The 16,895-nt window shown below is 44.5% G+C and overlaps 1 long non-coding RNA gene across 1 annotated transcript; it reads right to left on the bottom strand.

Annotated features, from left to right (window-relative positions):
- Positions 1–6,407: 6,407 nt before the first annotated feature.
- On the bottom strand, positions 6,408–16,497 carry LOC119713982 (uncharacterized). The gene is made up of 2 exons (XR_011805096.1): positions 11,261–16,497; positions 6,408–10,010 (listed from the first exon to the last, which is right to left on the bottom strand). It is a non-coding gene; the product is annotated as an uncharacterized lncRNA (long non-coding RNA).
- Between the last annotated feature and the right edge of the window lie 398 nt (positions 16,498–16,895).

Genomic DNA, 16,895 nt, shown 5'->3' with positions numbered 1-16,895 from the left:
ATTGTATAGTTAGCTCAAAGGGAGGATAGGACTCCACAACTATTCAATCTACTACCTCAGCCTCAAGGACAGCTTGGGACCATGGTGGTCTAAGGCAATGAGATGACCCTTATCCAGGAATTGGCTGCTCTGTGGCTCCTGTAAAGAGAAATGCATGAAAATTCATCAGACTTTATGATGTTAGGGGAACTGAGTCTCATACCCAACTTTGCCCTGTAGCACTCTTTCCTCCTTTAAACCTCTTTCTGTCCACTTTGACTACAGTTTATCCTTGGCAATCACACTGGCTGCAAATTTTATGCACCCAAGCCCTTACGGAAGCAGCAGCCCTGCCCTTTGAACCCAGGGCCATGCACACAGTTAGTAAAGCCTCCTGAAACGGCAGTAATGCCAAATAATATACAGGCAGGCTGACCTCACCTCTTGAACACAAAGCATATCTAGAACAAACCTGACAGACCATATAAAATAATCCATCAATTTAGCTTCTATGCATTCCAGGGAACTGAACAGATCATAAATAAGTGAGTACAAGGAAGCTTTTAGGCTGCAAATGTAATGGTATTGAGTACATTAAGGCAGATCTCATTTCCTAAACAAACAAGTACAACATGCAGGCTTGGTGTCCCTTTAATGCTATATAACAGCCAGGCAATATTAGCATGGATCTGAGACAGACTGGCTTCTCCCCAAGCCCTTGTCTCACCTTCTGAGAATTTTTCGTTCTTTGTACACCTAAACACAGATGCAAGGTATTAAGATGGCCATTTAAAAGAATCATTTTAGGTTCCTCTTGAAATGAGAAAGAGTTCCCCTAAAATATTAAAGAATGATATAACAAAAAGGAAGCCACTAGTAGCACAATAAAGGAGTCGCATGTGCAGCACAGCAGAGACCCAAAGGAGGACTTCCCATTGGAACTCGACACCTTGAAGCAAGAGGGGTCCCAGCCTCTCTGAATATCTGCTAACTGCTGTTGTGGGATATGCTGGGGCTAAGGCAGGGGTTTTCAAAAGGACAAAGGCTGTGTTCATGCTTTCACAGCTAACAGGCAATAGCCCAAATGAGTGAGATTCTGAAAGGTCTGTTTTAGATGGAATTCTTAAGGTGAGAGTTTAGGATGAGTAGGTACAAGGATATTTCTGCAGTGATGCTTGTAAAGTGCCCCTGTTCCTTTGCAGAGATGTCCAGAAGTCATTCTCACTAGCAGTCAACACATTCCAGGTAATTCCTTTAACTTCTTTTGACAAATTCAGCCTTGCCAGGCCTCTCCTAGTATGATTAGATATAAATAATGTCAGAAAACCAGTGTTGCAGGACTGATTCAGACAGCATTTAAGTACCCAGCCCATCCACGGTGTGAAGTACTTTGAATCCCAAATAGCCTTCTGATGGGAAATATTCTTCCAGTTTTATTGGCATAGAAAGCAATGCACCAAGGTTAAATAAGCCTCTTTAGTGCATGGAACACCAGTCTGAGCTTCATAGCAGTTACAATCAGGAACAGGGGTATTAGTTTAGATTAAAGTCAGAAGTTTAGCAGTTGGACTTGATCCTTGTGAGTACCTTCCAAATTGAGATTTTCTATTCTAAAGAGTTTCAGCTTCTCAAAGATTAAGCTAGTGCCACAGACAGCAACCAGAGGGATTTTGGTGGCAAGAAAGCCATAAGTTGTTGCAGTGGTTGAGTACTGAGAAGGTGAATGGCCCCAGATGATTGCATCAGGTGACGCCTATTGCAAAGAACCATAGAATCATAGAATCATAGAATATTCTAAGTTGGAAGGGACCCATAAGGATCATCAAGTCCAACTCCTGGCACTGCACAGGTCTACTCAGAAGTTTAGACCATGTGACTAAGTGCACAGTCCAAACGCTTCTTAAATTCAGATAGGCTTGGTTCAGTGACTGCTTCACTGAGGAGCCTGTTCCAGTGTGCAACCACCCTCTCGGTGAAGAACCTCTTCCTGATGTCCAGCCTAAACTTCCTCTCAGCTTAACACTATTCCTGCGGGTCCTATCACTGGTGATTATGGAGAATTGGTCACCTGCCTCTCCACTCCCCCTCACAAGGAAGTTGTAGAATGTGATGAGGTATTCCCTCAGTCTCCTCTTTTCCAGGTTGAACAGACCCAGTGATCTCAGCTGCTCCTCATATGTGTTCCCCTTTAGGCCCTTCACCATCTTTGTTGCGCTCCTCTGGACATTCTCCAACAGTTTAATGTCCTTTTTGTACTGTGGTGCCTAGAACTGCACACAGTACTAGAGGTGAAAGGATGCTCACCTTCTCCCATGAGGCCCTTAACAAGAGAATTAGAGAAACAATCATTTCTTGATTCCCATTCTGGTGTTTTGTATTATTTAAACATATAAACATGTTGTATGGGCCATGCATTTAAAAGGTCACTTAGGTCACTTTTGGTACCATTGCAGAGAATAGGAGCTCGGGCCAATATCAAACTGTGGATAGGAAATTACATTAAGTAACTCCTAGTTTACATAGATCTAATTATACATTGAGAGGAAAAAAAAATAATCAAAAAATCCCTTCTGACTTTTACAAGCAATCCTGAAAACAGGAGATTTAATCATGATACTTGTCTTAACGAGTACAGGTTTTGGGAATACTGAGCAGCTGACACTACAATCCTGATCTTGCCAGGGCTCATGAAGAAAGCAGTCAAACAGGAAGGAAGATTTAGAAGTGCTATCCTCAGTAAGGATCAGTATGACTATCCTAGTCTTTGTATCACTGTCACACTTGATTGTTCAAGCTGCTATAGAAATTGTAAGGCTAGCTAGCCCCTCTCCTGGATTACTTATGGTTTAAATCATGAAGTCAAGGTGGGGAAAGAAGAAACAGAGAGGTGACCAAATTTGCCAAAGATCACACAGTGAGTCCATATGAAAGCTGATACTGGAACCATCATTGTCAAGTCCTGCTCTTGTCTCTGGTCACACTGCCAAAGGATCAGTTGATATCCACCTCTACCAACAGTGTTTCACAGAGACAGAAAAAGTCGTGCTCCATTCTAATATTTGCAGGAGAATCACACATCCTGGGAGAGAGAATACCACACACATATTGGATAAAAGCTCAGTAGAATAGAAATGAATGCTCACAAGCTTTGTGAAACCTGCCGGGATTTCACAAAGAGGCATATCAATATATGCATATATGCATACAGCCATAAGAGCTATAGTTCTTATGGCATACAGCCATAAGCCAAGGTCTGCCCTTGTTTCCAGACATGAAGACTTCCCTTCCAGCACACTGCTGCTAAGGCATTAGATGTACAAGAGCCTAAATGTGATGCAGCTATGTAAAATTCTGCATAAAATAGCCAAAAGGGTCTGTAAGAGTCAGGAGCCCATAACCCTAAGCCACTAACTAAGTTCTTAGTTATTTAAGCCCAGAGTTTCTGAAGATTTTTAGATACTTCACTGTGAAGAGCTGGGCCACTTTGAAAAATACCATTTTCTGTGCTAAAAGTTTAAGGAAGTGGTACCACTGTTTTCCCCTTCCAGATCCACATGAGTTCTTAAAAATTAGCCTTTTTTTCTTTTTTTTTTTTCTTTTTTTTTTTTTTTTTTTTTGACAAAGCTAGTCAGCTAGTCAGCTTCTGAGAAAGATTGCAAGGCCATCTCCATGCTCAGAGTATGCCACAGCATGGTCTTGCTGTCTAGATGTTTTTGGAAGATTGAGGAGAAATTGATTGGCAGGTAAAGGATTAATATATTTCTTCACAGCAAGATCCTTTATGCTGGAAAAAAAAAAAAAAAAAAAAAAAAAAGACATCTCCTGTCCAGCTTTCCTACTAATTTATGGGAGAGAGAGGTGACCTAAAACACCTGGTCTCATAATGAACTAGCTGATCAGACCCCCAGGAGACAACTCAGAGCCTCAGGAAGTAGCTGGAACAGCTCTGAAGCTTTGAGGTGCTGATCTGGCTTATTAAGGAGAACTGAATGAAATGGAGGAAGGAGGAGGAAACCATGACAGAACAAAGTCACTCCTTGAAAAGCACACACTGCTTTCAGCCTTTGTATAGATGCAGTCTAGCGCTTTGGTGCCAAAATGTGCCGGGGACAGGCAGGACTTCCTAGTGGGAAATCATGGCCCTGAATCTCTGAAACCCTTTTCAGCCTCTTGGAGTCACAGCTGAACTAGGGCAGAACCAGCCCTGATGAACACAAAACCTACATTAAGCCAGCTGCCTGCACTGACACAAAATGGCTGAGTGTCAGCCATTTTCTTTCCTTAGCTTTGCCAGTGGGGAAGCCTCTAGTAACTTCATGTCCTTGCCTTGCCACCTTGCCAGGGTGGGAAAATGAAAAGCAAGTGGACAAAAAGCAAAAAAAAAAAAAAAAAAAAAAAAAAAAAAGGGAGGTAGGGAAAGTTTTCACTAGCTCCCTAATGTTGCTGGAATGCAGCAATGCTGTGTGCCTGCCCCAGTTCTTTCACCTTGTTTGCTTCCTTTAGACACAGTATTGCTGTAAATGTATTTGGATTTGCTGTAGGCTGGATGGAAACACTGCCCTGGAGCATACACCCACACTGCCAGCAGCAAGGAATAGGAAAAGCAGCAATGGTCCAGAAAAATCTCTTGAAGCGCTCAGTACCACCAGAAGGCAAAAAATACAATTGCCAAACTAGTCATACTGACAAGTTTATTTTAATGTCACACAAACCAGGTGGACCTATCAGAAAAGCAAGACAATCCAGCTGCTCATACACCTGTCCCTGGAGTTGACTGTAAAACACCACTCTGCAGAAGAATTAATCAAAGGTGCTATAAATAAGCACAGTGGAAAAGGGAAATGGAAGCAAAAATATTTAAAATACTTTCTTTCAGCAACCCCATGTTTCAATAATGCTTTTTGTCCGTGCTGTTTTAATGGTGTAGATAGCATTTCATATCAATGTTGCAGCACTTATTTATAAAGAATTATTAAACAATTAACAGTTATTGAATACCTACTCGTGCTAGGGCTTGTCTCAATGCCTATCAGATGCTTCTAAATTTCTGGATCATCATTAATCAATCCAGTATTGTTATCTACAATATATGCATCTGTAACACGCTTGTTATATTATTTATGTTTTATTAACCCTTCATAAATCCATTATTAGAGTTGGCCACAAAGGTAATACTTTTTCTAAACTTAAATATGTTTTAGCCTATAATTAGCCTATAATTAATACTTTCCTGAAAGAAAAAAAAAAAATACACATTTTTGTCATAAAATTAAAAACAAATGTTATTGATGTTTCATGATTTCTTAAAAATAATTAAAATCAACAGATATAAGAGAAAAAAATGTTTATTTTTTAACTGCTTTATATTCAAGTCTTTAGGAAAACCCCAAAATCTAAAGAAAGATCCTTTCTTGTAATACTCTGTAAACTCTTCCATCCATACTGCTTTCCTTCATGATTTTCACTTCAAAAACTGCTCACAAAAGGTACACAGGTAATGTCCACCTGTAACATATATTTTGACCAAAATATTTCATTTGCTACACAAACCACCTGCCCAGTGTCCACACATGCAGCACCAGCTCTGAGACCACTGTTTCCAGTGCAACTGCCTGCACTGTCCTTTTGTAAAAAAGCCAAGCAGATATGGAGACAAATACCTTTTCTAAGAACAGCAATTCCCAACTTTCTGTTCTCCTTCCCAGCTTCTCTCTGCATTTCTCCAGATGCCTCAGCAGTCCCTCCAGGAAAGGTGAGACTATCACCCCACTGACACGTTATCAAAGCCCAATCCCCCTATGCCACCAGACAGAAAGCTGTTCCTCCAAGTGTCCGGGAACAAAGAGTCATGACTACTGAGAAGATATCCTAGCTACTAAGGGTAATGCAGAATCACTTAAAGTAAAAAAAAACAAACAAAAAAAACTTTTCTTTGGCACATGTTCAGGTATTTTTGCCATGTGTCTGTGCAACATCGTATGGTAATGCCACCAAGTTCCCTTAAAATTTCAAGGCACATTACTGTTCATAGTGTATCTGATGTGTACCACACCTTAATGCGTGCAGACAGTGGTGCAGTAAACAGCTTGTTATCAGCACTGAACCATCCAGGCAAGAAAAGCAATTGCTTACAAAGCCAGGAACATCTATTTATTTTAATATTTAAATTAATATTTTTATTCCCAAGATGAAAGCTTTTAAGGCAGTAAACAAAACAAAAATACCTAAAAAAATCCTCCAGATCCCATTAGCTAAATTCAGGCACTGCCAGATCAGTGGATAGGTCAAAACCTGTATTCACCAAAAACAAGAGGACACACAACAGGTTAAAATGCTACTGTCCGGCAATGACTGGCTCTAATCATACCAAGCCGATGTGTAAAAACATCTGCCCGTCCAAAAACAAATTAGACAACAGTGCTCACTGGTACTTTATAAATACACAAGAAAGGAGGGCTGTTTTATTGAATATAGTGAACAAACCTTTCCATCCAGCTATACCGTGCAGCCCCACGATTCTGCATGCACCGAGTAGCCTTACTCTGCTAATACAAAAGCTCAGTTTGGCAATTCCAGGCATTTTCAGTGTTCAACATATGCCAAAACTACCCACTCTCTGTCTCTGACTTTGGTCTCATTCCAGAAGGTCCTTTTTTTTCCCCGCTACAGCCGGTGCCACGTCGAGAAGGGAGAGTTGGGTTCTAACATGGCTGCAGTCTCCAAAAAAAAAAAGCCAAGTCCCAGCGTTCTTGCTTCCCTCTTTCAGGCAGAAAACAAAATGGCCCTGCAGCAGCCATTTTGTTTGCTGGGAATGGGAGGGAGAAGGGAAGGGAGGGGAGATGCAGGCCGGGAAGGATGGGGAGGGTAGAGGGAGGGAAAAGGGAGGGAGTGGATTTAACAGGAACTGCAACACTTGGCAGGGATGCCTGGTTGCGTCCTGCCTGCCTCCTGCTGCAAACTGAGCGGCCCTGTCCAGCCCTGTAGCCAGATCGACGTGGCGGGAAGAGACGTGGGTTGGGACTTTGAGCTCACCCAAAGCACTTGAGGTCAAATTGCCTGTTCTGAAAGGATTTACGCAATGTTCCTAGGCCTTGTGGGCACCTCCTTTCCAGCAGGCTCCAGTCCCACCATAGCCAGTACTGAGGGGTTTGTTCTCTGATAAGCTTCCAAAGGGAACAGGGCAGGAGAACGGAAACCAACTCAGTAATGTCAAGCTCCTGAATTTCCCTGGACAGTAAATAGTGTAAATAATGTGATGTGCTCCTTTCCCAATAACAAGGCTAGATCTGCTATGCAGCACTCTCCTGGTGGTCCAGAGCTGGAGAGAATGGATTATAGACATGCTCTGGGGCTTGGATTATTGAAGACACATATAGCCTCCAAAAAACTATGCATAATTCTTCAGCATTTGTTGCTTATTCAATATAACTTAGTCAAATGGGTGTACAAGGAGTGAGAGATGGGAATAAGAAATTAAGAGTAAACAAGAGGGTGTGCTTACTTGGTCTTTGGAGGCTTATTAGCATGGGGAGAGAGGAGGGCAATCTGACCATGTAAGCAAGGGAAGGAGATCATGAATGCATAGGTTTTGTGGACGTGAGCTACTGAGAGAGCTGGGAAGTTGTTTTCAATTAGGAGAGGGGGGCAGTGAATGCTATTAAAATGTTTGACATTGCTGTTCAATCTTTCAGTGTTATTAAAGGTTTACTACCTGGGCAAAAACTGGTCAAAAACCAGGAACACATCACTGGTAAGTCATATGGGACCATACTCAGGACCCAGGAGACTCTATTCCTCAGGAAAATGATCACTGAATGCAGGAGTTGGTGCTCATTCTTCAGTGCATGTTTACTTGCTGCCCAGGAGGGGTCATTGGATGGTAGATAGAGCAAAGAATGCTGTCTATCTTTGGATCAGACCTGGGTAGGGAGAAAAAGACTGCCAATTTCTGTTTGCAACTGGGGCTTTTGAGACAGGATCTGTGATACTGCCATCCAAAGAACTTTATCTTTGTGCTTTAGCTTTGTTTTGTTGTTGTTTTGTTTTGTTTTTCCTTTTTCCTTTTTTTCACTACCATGTTGTAAAGACGTGGAAATCACCTGCTTGTCATTATGGGAGGCCTTATTGCTCTCTGTAACTACCTGAAAGGAAGTTGTGGGGAGCTGGGGGTTGACCTCAGATGTAGCTAGCGATAAGACTAGAAGGAATGGTCTCAGGTTGCACCAGGGGAGGTTCAGGTTGGAATTTAGGAGACATTTCTTCTCAGAAGGAGTAGTCAGGCATTGGAATGGGTTGCTCAGGGAGGTGGAGGAATCACTGTCCGTGGGGGTGTTCAAGGAAATGTTGGACCTGGTGCATGGTTTAGTGGGTGACATTGGTAGTAGGGTGATAGTTGTACCAGATGATCTTGAAGGTCTTTTCCAGCCTCAATGATTCTATGATTTCTATGATTCTATGTTAGTGTTTGAGTCTTTGGACTTGATCAGCATCTTAGCTTTCCCTCTGGCTATTTACTGGAGTCTCTTCAGGTCTCATTGTTCTGGTTTATTGACATCCCTATGTGCCTGTACAAATATAGCCCCAGAAATCATATTTCACGTGCTCTCTTCTCCCCCCACTGGCCATTTGGCTTCAGGTTCATGAAGTTTAGGGTGGATGAAAATGTGAGTAAGATGAAAAGTGATTTTAATTATTTGATGATGAGAAGAACTTTCCTTGTGAATGGAGAGAAACAGTGTTAGCTTTTTTCCTTAGTTGGTGCTAGAATGTAGGTGAACCAAACTGCCTTATGTGCATAAACGTGGGTGGTGGACACTACAGGTGTGTCCAGTAGCACCTTTCCCCAACAGGCTTGAGCATTTTCTTTTGTCTGAAGGGACTACATACATAAGGAAGCAGCAGCAACAACAGAATCATTTGGGAAGAAAGCAAAACAAAATGAAACAAAACAAAAACAGACTTGACACAGCTGCATTGATGAACTACATCTAGTCTTAGTGTAAAAACTTTGCCTTTGTTTCCTCCTTTGGGAGATAGGTAGTCCCTACCTGGGATGGTGAGAAGTTTAATCAGTTAATGTACTAATCAACTGAATGTGTTTCAAACAATGGAACTGCTTGAGGCAGTAGATCTCATGAAGGTCTAATTCCACTACCGGCTTTAACATGTATGGGCTCCTAGTTATTATCAGCCAGTACACCTTGCCAATCAGACAAAGAAAAGCACTGAACTTATCTGCATTACTCATACACACATCACATTACTCACAACACATCTGAAGTGTTGAATGGCCAGAGTCCATGCTAGATCATTCCTGCCTTTTACTCCCATGAAAACTGAAGATGCAGTTGATTTTCTTTTCACCAACACAGCTCTGGGGCTCTAGACGAAGGAAGCAGAGAAGTCAAAGATAGCGTTTTCAACAACATTGCCAGTCTTTCTGGTACGTGCCCAGCACTCTGTTTGTGCCCCATATCCACCTTGCTCTGGAGGACTGCACACAGCCAAGGTGTTTTCTCCTTTCTTCCAGAAGGCAGATGGTGGTAGGGAACCCTCTGCCTGCTAAGGTGGGAGGTGAGTTTGTTTTCCACATCACTGGGACTCATGCCAAACTGCTGCAAGTAATCCCACAAACCAAACTATTTGGTATGTTGGCCAGTCCTGAGCTCATCCAAAGACCATTTTGCTGAATCCCACAACAGAGGATGTAATCTAGTTCTGAAAGGTCCTAACGAAGATGTAACCACTGGTGCTGATGGAGGTTGTTTGCCTTCCTTAGATATGAACACAGTAATCCATTTAGACTCTGCAATTCATCAGGATGCCAAAAGTTACCCATTATGAGTGAGACTCCCTCCAGGTCATCCTGTGTGGGCTGGATGGAAAAGAAATTGTGACAGTTTTGGTTGCTCAAGGAACAGAGGTCAAGCTTGATTTGCAATTAATCTGAGATTTGCAATCTGAGATTAAGTTCTTTCCACATCATTCTGCATGCTCTGAAACTCTGTAGATTTAGCTGTGTTCCTCCCCATCTGGCAAAGAGAACACAAGACAGTGTCACACACAGACTTGAGGGCTGAGTTTTCAGAGCTGCATTTTCAGGAATGAACTGTTGCTGAGAGCTGGCCCTCTAAAATAAGCAGTATTAGCAAATGTTCCCACCTCCAGCAATTCTGACAATGACACCAACATACAGATCTTCAGCACCCATTTGGCAGAGCCCTTCTGGAACCATGTACATTTTCTACAGAGTTCTTTACAAAACCCCCCTTTTCCAACACAGAAATTATACAGATTCCTAATTGCAGTCAAATTTGACCACAGATACTGTAACACAAATCCATCTCTTTCCTCTTTATTGAGGCAAAAATGCCTTGGAGAAATAATATCAGTATGCCTTTGCTAATTGATGGTGTTGTGTTGGCTTTGACCCATCAGTTGATTGGCCATCCTCAATTGCTATTTCCTAGAAGCAGTATTTTTCTGTTTGTTTATCTTCCCTGGCCTTGTTTTTACTCAGCCACCACCCCAAGCCCCCTCTTTATCCAGGGAGTAGGATTTATTGCTTCTGTTTGAGTAGCAGCACAACACAGAACAATGTAGAGCCTATGCAAACAAGTGCTGCTGTTTTCTTTTGCTTTTCCATTATTCCTTATTGGTAAATCAGTGCATTGGAAAACAAATAAAAATCAGAAGATTTAGGACCCAAATCGCAATCCTGAACAATATAATAGAGGATGACAATAAGTTGGATTTAGAAGTTAAGCAACAAGTGCCCCTTGAAAGCAAAATAAATGTTTAATCCTGTGATGCATACTTCAAATTGTTTCTGGCTGGTAAAGATGTTTTGTCTCTCTGCAAGTGGCAGAAGTTTAGGTGCCTGTATCACTTAATACACAGGAGAGATCTGAGCTGATTGTGTAAGCTGCTTCAGGTTGGGACCATCTTTATTTTCTGTGTGGACAGCACTTAGTACAGTGGATTGATCCCTCAAGACACTCTGATGACAAAATGTGACACAAGCAAGAGCTAATGTAAATGCAAGTTCATACAGTTTGAGTATACAGGACACCAGAACCACAGACACCTGAACCAGTACTCAGGATCCCGTGTGATGAACACAACTTCACAAGCTCAGTGTGGCACCTGAACATAATCTACCATTACTTGCTTACAGTAAGGTTGAGCTCAGAGGAGTAGGCAGTGTCTGGAAAACTGAAGCTATCAGTACATTACAAAGATCACTCCAGAAAATGTAAAGCACTTTGGAGAAGACACCCACCCACCATCCTCTTGGAGAGCCTTTGCCGGTGCTTGATCCTCCCATTTGCAGTGATCACAGTTGGTTTGTTGTCCACAGCATTCCCAGAGCTCCTGCTGAGCCTGGAGGGGCAGAGGGAACAGGTGAAGTTGTTGAGCGAGCCTTGTCCTTGGGCTGCCTGGAGCATCCACAGCAAATGCAGATAACAACAGTGCCTGGGAAGCATCTGCCTGCAGTGGGGTGTGCACTGCTGATGCGCAGGGATAGACAGATGGGTTGATTACACAGGGAGAAATGAACTCTAATTGTATCCAGATTGACCAGCTGCAGGATTTCTTCTTCAGCCATGAAGGACAGAAAGCTTTTGCCTGCTTCTTTAACATATCTCTGTTCATTAGCCCTTTTCCTCTGCTCTAGGAACCACATCTAAGATAATTTCACAGGCCCAGACTGCAAAGCTGACATCCAGATAAGAACTCCCACAGTGCTCCTGTGGCTGGATCCAGGCCCAGGCCAGGGGCCGATCCTGGCTGTCAGCTCCAGCATAGCCAGCCTTATGTTTCTCTACCTGGGGAGCTCATTGCAGGACTCTTCCTCCACTGCCTCTTTGAAGAGCAGGGAAGAATTCAGGTCAAACAAGAGAAAGCCGTGCAACAAAGATTGTGTTGGGGATCAGTACAACATATGCCACCATGTCCTCCACTGAGATGCAGACAGTTCTGGGGTGATGTCCAGTGTGTGAATGGCACATATCCAGTGAAGCCAGGGAATAAAGGTGTTTTAGTAGACTTAAAACATCAGAAGTAATCCCCTAGCAGGCTGCCTGATGACTTGTCAGACTGAACTGGGTGACAAGAATTTAACTGCAATCTTATTTCTGTGGGATTGAAGCTTCTTAGAATCATAGAATCATAGAATATCCCAAGTTGGAAGGGACCCATAAGGATCATCAAGTCCAACTCCTGGCACCGCACAGGTCTACCCAAAAGTTTAGACCATGTGACTAAGTGCACAGTCCAAACACTTCTTAAATTCAGACAGGCTTGGTGCAGTGACTGCTTCACTGGGGAGCCTGTTCCAGTGTGCAACCACCCTCTCGGTGAAGAACTTCTTCCTGATGTCCAGCCCTGATCTTGAGGGGTCAGGTTTCATAGCCTGCTTAACTTAGCAACACCACCTTGAAGAAAGGAGTAAAAACATCCTTGACCCCTTTATCCTGGTCCCTCTGCATCCATCCCAGCTATCTTCAACCACACTGTCATGCTCCCAAGGCAGCAGGGCTGCAGGGATGGTCTCAGGTGTCCTCCCTGTGGGTCAGTCAGGTCTCAGAAGCCTCAACTCAATCCTTCTCCCACAAACAGGAACCCTGGGAGCAGAGGCACAGATATTCAAGCTGTTTATCATGTTCTTATCAGCGCCTGCCTTCACTTTTGGTGGTGTGCATGAGTGTAGCCTGCTTGAAAAATGCTACAACCCAAGCTGTTGCTCCAAGTGGGGCTTTTGGGGGCTCTCTATCCTTGCATGCTGTGGGTGACTCCATTCTTAGCCCTCAGATTTGTGTTGTCAAACTCAGTTCAAGCAAATCAGCCAGCTCCCAAGCCATCCTGGCTTTGTTCACAGGTATGACAGAGTTTTCCTGTGACCTCTTCTCGGCAGAGCTGGTGCACAGTGCTGAGGCAAGCCAAGACTGAAGGAAAGAAGAACCGCTCCATGCATTCTTGGTGTAGATCCCAGAATCTCCCTGCCCATGCAGAGCTGCTTCAGATCACCATACCTGGCACAAAAACATCAGCACAGGCCATCCTGCAAGTTTAAATTATAACCTAGAAATGCTGGCTGAGCAGTCAACCAAGTTGAATGTGGCCACAGCTGCTGCACAAACCTCTTCAGCCAGGAGGAGGAGGAAGGAGGAAGCACAACGGGTGCTTGCAGATGGGGAGAAACCTTCTGCCCTAACTCCCATGGGCAGGGGTTGCCCTGCAGGGCATGGACAGCTCTTTTGAGCTATTTCTCTGTCCCTCAGCCCAGCAGCATAGTGACACTGATGTGCTGGCAGCAGCCACAGTACACAATAGCATGGTTGGGTGTGACTGGGGAAGATGCTCGTGAAGCTGCCACCCTGCTGCCTGGTACAGACCTCACCAAACCATGGGGTATTACATACAGGGTGACTTTTCATTGTTATCATCACAATAATGTAATACTTACCTCTTAGTCTCCATAGACCTCACTTTATGCAGCATGCTGGACTTTGCTGGACTGCCTGTTCTCTTACATGTTCTGCAGCCGGCAATAACTCATGAGTGATCTTATGGTGCCAAACCCTGCCTATCTCACCAGCTTTCCAACTGCAGACCCAGACAACACAACTCGTAAGCAGCCCTACAAAAACAAACCATTTGTCTCTCTTTGTCCTCCCAAACCTCACCTTTCACAGCAGCCAAGTAACATCAAAGAGAAACAGAATCCATGAGCAACACCACAGTAACAACCCAGAACTACAGAAAAAGTGGAGGGAAAATAGGGAATGAAAAAGGTGACAGAGAGTAAAAACTGCAGCAAGGAAAATAAATGACATTGATTCTTCAAAGGACCAGATGTGGGGTGGTACTGGGGTGAATCAGCATCGAGTACCTCTGGGTAGTCCGTGTTCCCCCATGGTGCATGAAGTATCTTTCCCTTGGATGTGTTTCTACTGGGATCCCATTAGGCTTGTGCCCTATAGACCCACTGGAACAAGTTGGCAATTAGTGGAAAGGCTGAGGATGAAATCCACAAAGATCTAATTCAGTCTCCCTGCCTTTTACACCCTTTTTCTCCATCAGAAGTCGTCACTGGAGGGATGAAGCGGGTTGTGTGGATGGTGCAACCTGGGGGATGATGGTCCCCAGAGGGCCGGCCTGTGCACAAACAGCACAGCACTGTCTGCAACTGCAAATCAGGCAATTTTCACCTGTGCAAGTTTTGCTGCAAGTTAAGAAAAATAATGAAAAAAATAAAAAAGGAGGAGGAGAAGAAGAAGAAGAAAAGGAAAACACAGTCCAAACTCTGCTTTGGCCAAACCTAGCCCTTTTAAGGAAAGAAAATTTCCCAGAGCCACACTCGACAAACCTGGAGACCTGATCCTGCTCTCAGGAATGTCAATGTAAATCCAGAGCAGCTCTGCTGGTTGCTGGGGGGGAGGAGGGGGGGTGTTACAGTAGCCAAGAGAGGCTTGAGCTTTGCGGAAAAGCTCCTGGTCTTCCCCCTGAGATGGCACAGAGCTCAAGGCAGAAGAGCTAGAGAGCAAGCTCCAGATTCAAAGGCAATAGTGGCAGAAAGATCCACCTCCCGGTTTCAAGTATTTGTCCTTTTTGCTGAGCCATGTTCTGGAAGCCTGAGCCCTATTTTTCTGCAAGCCATGTAGAGGAAAACAGCTGCCTCCCTTGGCTGGATGGCTCTTACAGAGGTGCCAGATGTTTTGTTTAGGACACGTGAGAAGTGTCCTTCCTTAGTTCAGACTTTGTCTGCTCTAAGGCTGCCCACTGCAGTCACAGGAGGCACATCATCGGCTTTGGCAATTTTCTTTCTATCTTACTTTTTTTTTTTTTTTTTTTTTTGGTAGCAGCCCTCTGCCAGCATCTCCCACTGAAGCTACAGAGATTGTGGACAAAGAGAAGAGAAGGAAAGAAAGGTCTGCTTCTACCCCAGCCCCTATTTATGTAAATAACATGCAAGGAGAAAGCTGTACGGATGAGCAAAAAAGAGTTCCTGTCTCATTAGCATTAAAGGTCTGGATGTAAACTGTTGTGTAAGTGAGCTCCACTGCAGTTGGCATCCTGAAACATTTTGGGGCCAGATCCCAAGAATGACTGACTGCCCTGAGCTTCTGCTAATGTGGGCGTTTCAACTCCCAAACCAACTGCTGTGCATCATGAGAGCCACGGACACATAAGAAGCGGCCTCACAAATGAGATCTGCAGGCAAGACCCACAACACTGGTCTGCAACTCTTAGAGGCATTGTGGGGCTGCACTCACCCCAAGAGGTGTTTAGTAGCTGCTTTCAAAACTCCTGTCAGCATCTTCCTACATCTGCTCTGGCCTATTGCATGCTTTGCCTTAGAGACACACTATGGCAGTGCCAAATGACAACTGAATGGGAAGTTTCAGAACTGAAACCAAGCATCCCAGCATCCAAACCCCAGTGCACAGGGCCACAAAGATTGCTGCTAGGCCCACAAGACATCCAACACCCAGAAAAGCATCTCTAGGAGGTGAGTGGTAACTGAGACAATCTTGGGGATGTCCCCTGGAGCATGGCTGGAACAGCAGTTCATGGAGGCAAAGGCTTTGCTGTAGAGCTGCATGTCACTTGCTGAAAGTTTTTTTTTTGTTTTGTTTTGTTTTGTTTTGTTTTGACAAGGGAGGAGAAGGAGGAAACCAGGAGCAAGGAAGGAGGAGGAAAAATTTGGTGAAAGAGGAGGGATGGTTTCCATGGCTCCCAAGCACCTGTGTAGTGTGTAGCATCCGGGGAGGAGGCAGGGGAACCCTGACCTGCAAACAAGCTGCTTTTGTTGCATCCCAAATGGGCCTAAATTAAGTTTGACAGAAAGAGGGCAGATTCACAGTCACTATGCACAAGCCTCCAAGCTCAGGCAGACCTGGAGAGCTTTGCTGCAGCAGTGCAGAACCTTTCTGGGCAACCAAGGAGAGGTACAAAGCCCCATGAGGGTGGATGTGGCCAAGCAAATTGCCCTCTCCAACCACCCCGTGCCTTTGCCAAGCAGCTCCTTCCCAAGGGTGCCCAGCTGAAGCCGTCTCCAAAGCCTGAAGGCCACCATCACTGCATGACAAACAGCCTCCCTGCAGAGAACACTGGAGCACTTCTTCATCCATCTTTGCCCGCTGGAGCCAGTGGAGCCTCACACCCCACTCCTGGGTTTGCCCTGGCCGTGCACCCAGACCAGTGCACTGTGCCAGTAGAAAAGCAACAAGCTGGCTGCTAAAGGGTTAGCACTGACAAAACCAGATTGCAGGGGTTCCCTCATTCCCAGATCACTCCTGGTTGAATTCACCACTCACATGAAAAAAATAAAAAAATCATCTCTTCCGCCCCAGCCTGGGCACCCACCTGGCTCTTTCTTCCTGTGCCAATTGCCTGCCTGGTGTGGCCAGCACAAAACACCCAAGCCTGCTGGGGCTGGGGCTCAGTGCACAGGCTCCTACCACATTTGCTATGGCTGCCATGTTGAATTGCAAATCTGACATGATTCAACATATTTCTGCCCCCCCCCCCCCCCCCCCCCCCCCCCCAGTGGTTTGGAAGCACAAAGCATTCGCGTGACAACACCCAGCTCTGAGTGGCTCTTGGGGATGCCAGTGTCCCAGGCAGTAGGGTTAGGGTGGCAGGAAAAAACACCTCGAGTCCTGCTCCAAGCACTGCCCATAGGTGGATGCATGTCTGCTATACATCCTTCTCTCTAGATCAATGTAATAGTCAGTTGTTTTAGCACCAAAGGCTGGGGTCTCAAAGTAAAGGGGATTTGGGGAGAAGGTAGGTTAACAGCAACAACAAAGCAACTGAGTGACTGGAGGAATGTAGTGTTATTTCAAATCAAAGGCAAAAGAACCCCAACCAACCAACCAACCAACCAACCAACCAACCAACTAACCAAA

Source organism: Anas platyrhynchos, chromosome 27, assembly GCF_047663525.1.
Source record: "Anas platyrhynchos isolate ZD024472 breed Pekin duck chromosome 27, IASCAAS_PekinDuck_T2T, whole genome shotgun sequence".
Lineage (NCBI taxonomy): Eukaryota > Metazoa > Chordata > Aves > Anseriformes > Anatidae > Anas > Anas platyrhynchos.
Note: the sequence above shows the minus strand (reverse complement) of the source record. Positions and strands in the feature narration are given on the sequence as shown.